The sequence below is a fragment of the Myotis lucifugus genome, unplaced genomic scaffold, assembly GCF_000147115.1.
Source record: "Myotis lucifugus unplaced genomic scaffold, Myoluc2.0 scaffold_317, whole genome shotgun sequence".
Lineage (NCBI taxonomy): Eukaryota > Metazoa > Chordata > Mammalia > Chiroptera > Vespertilionidae > Myotis > Myotis lucifugus.
In genome coordinates, this window is record NW_005871365.1 from 396455 (window position 1) to 399096 (window position 2642).

General features: G+C 43.3%; 1 non-coding gene across 1 annotated transcript; it reads right to left on the minus strand.

The window, feature by feature from the left end:
* Positions 1 to 826: 826 nt before the first annotated feature.
* On the minus strand, positions 827 to 933 carry LOC111828276. The gene has a single exon (XR_002832087.1). It is a non-coding gene; the product is annotated as a U6 spliceosomal RNA (small nuclear RNA).
* Positions 934 to 2642: the final 1709 nt, after the last annotated feature.

The following is a 2642-nucleotide window of genomic DNA, read 5'->3' on the forward strand; positions in this document are numbered from 1 at the left end:
AGACTCTCCAGTCATTGATAGATCTGTTGAAATTCAGCTGCAGGAGACTGAAGCCATTCTATCCATCTTAATGAAGAATGTTTAAACACAGGAAATTAGTTTCTTTAAAAAATCAGTCAGAGGACAGCAAGAGGCTGACTTTCCAGAACTCACTTCGGGTTGCATTCCCAAGGCCAGTTGGAGAGCTGTACTTGTGCCTCAGACTGGGGCTGCAGGTGGCTTCCGCTGGAAACTGAGTCAGAGACCTTCCTCCAGTCCCGGGAGGTAGCAGCTGTCACTCCCCTGCCACATCGTCCGTCCCCCATCTTTCTCAAAGCCACGGATGGGTCACGGCGGGAGGAAAGCTAATATGTCAGCGTTTGCAGACATCATCATCAAATGCCAAAGCCTCACACTCCATTCCTGCTTCCCAGTCTCGCGTGCACACATCAGATCAGAGGAATCTAATTTCCATTTAGAATACAACTGATAGGGAGTCTGAGAAACGCAGCTGACCAAGCTCTGATGTATAGGAGGGCCCATCAAAAGGGATTATGTCCAATCAAAACAGCCACTACCCACTCGTCCTTTGTCTCTCTTTTATATGTGTGCATTCCATTCAGAATATTTTAACCCTTTACCCTTGCCCATGTAAACTAAACTGTTTTAAGCTGGAATTGTTTTTGAATAATGCAAAATCAGATTGATTTGTATAAGCAACCATGAGTGAAAGCAGTGTTTGGGCAAACAGAGAAGATGAAGAGTCGTAAGGAGCAGACTCAGAGCCTCCTGCACTGGGAAGACTTGCTTCGTTGCCCTCAAATGTTACATCTCATGACCTGACACTAAAACTACAGGGCACTTCACAGATCTGCATGTCACCCTGGCGCAGGGGCCTTGCTAATCTTCTCTGTGTCCTTCCAATTTTTATATATGTGCTGCCGAAGCAAGCACATGGGCTGGGATTTTTAAAAAAATAAATTTTTATTATTGATTTCAGAGAGGAACGGAGAGGGGCAGAGAAATAGAAACATCAACAATGAAAGAGAATTATTGATCGGCTGCCTCCTCCATGCCACACACTGGGGATCGTGCCCATAACTGGGCATGTGCCCTGAACAGGAATCAAACCATGACCTCCTGGTTCATAGGTCAAGGCTCAACCACTGGGCCACGCCAGCCGGGCTGAGCTGGGATTCTGAGGCTGACCATATGGCATGAGAACATCAGCCCGCCTGCAATGGATTCATTGGGTCTTCCTCAGTTTCAAAGTCATAGGGTTAGAAACTATCTTTAGCTTGGGGAACGGGCATTAGCAGTCATGGCACGGTGTTGTTTTTCTTACCAAATCTGCAAGTTTCTTGAATTCTTTCCCAGGTTACATAATGGCCACATTTCAAAGGATCTTATATCCATTTCACTTGGTTCATAAAATTTCTATTGGAGTCACCCTTTCTGCATCGGAAACATTTTCATCTATCAAGGCCCTTTTCTCTTGATCATTCCACATCTTTTTTTTTTCCCCCCTCTCTCTCTAAATCCAAGCCAAACAACAAGAGAGCAATCCAGGACAAACTCAGAAACCACACATTCATTTAACTAATAAGTTACAGTGCTTTCAGACACACATTTATCTAACAGCCCACCCTGCCACAAAGCTTGGAGTCTAATGGCGAGTTTAGAATGCAAGGGCACTTTAATGTAAAATATAAAACTATGTGGATAAATTAGAACATGCTTCCCCCGCTTTACTCTGCACCACCTGCTTCCTGGTCTGGACCTCTTTGTCCTCATTTCTGTTTTGAGATCGTGTTCCTGAACTTAAAAATCTGGTGATCTAATAATATGGCAGTCAGGACAAGGAAATACAGCCATAAATAGTAAAATAAAATCCTTTAAACTTGGTTCCGCAGCGGAGCTGCAGTCATAAAGATGTTTGCAGATATATCTTGCAATCCTACCGACCAACCTTCAGACATATTTAACTCTGTTAAATGTGTATTTTTCTCTCCATGCTTGGCCTTAACGACCCCTTAGGCTCCTCTGTGACCAGCTTCCCGCGTCCGTACATATGTAGGGAGCTGGTTTTCTCTGCTTGTCTTGACTCTACCTCTCTCTTTCTGATTCATGTAGCAAACCCTTGTCAAAAAGAATCTTGATTAATAATCGCTCTCAAATCACTGTCTCACACCTCCATGCTGAATATTTTTAGTAGTTTTTTGTTCACCATTGAATCAAAGCATGATGTCATAGGCCTGGGTGGCTAAGTGGTGAGTGTCGACCTCTGAACCAGGAGGTGATGGTTAGATTCCTGGTCAGAGCACATCCCTGCATGGGGGGCTAGATCCCCAGCAGGAGGCAGCCGATCAATGATTCTCTCTCATCACTGATGTTTCTATTTCTCTTTCCCACTCCTTTCCTCTCTGAAATAAATAAAAATATATTTAAACAAACAAACAACCCCTTGCCTCAAAAGAAAAAAACACACACACAAAACCATGAAGTCATAAAAGTGATATATTAAAATTCTTTATCCTGTCCTCTCATTTTGCACATGAAGGAAAACAGCTCAGAGACTAAGGGATTTTTCCATCCACTTAAACATTTATTCAGCATTCATCAAACATTGATGCAGTACCCAGTCTGATCAGCAAACAAGCATA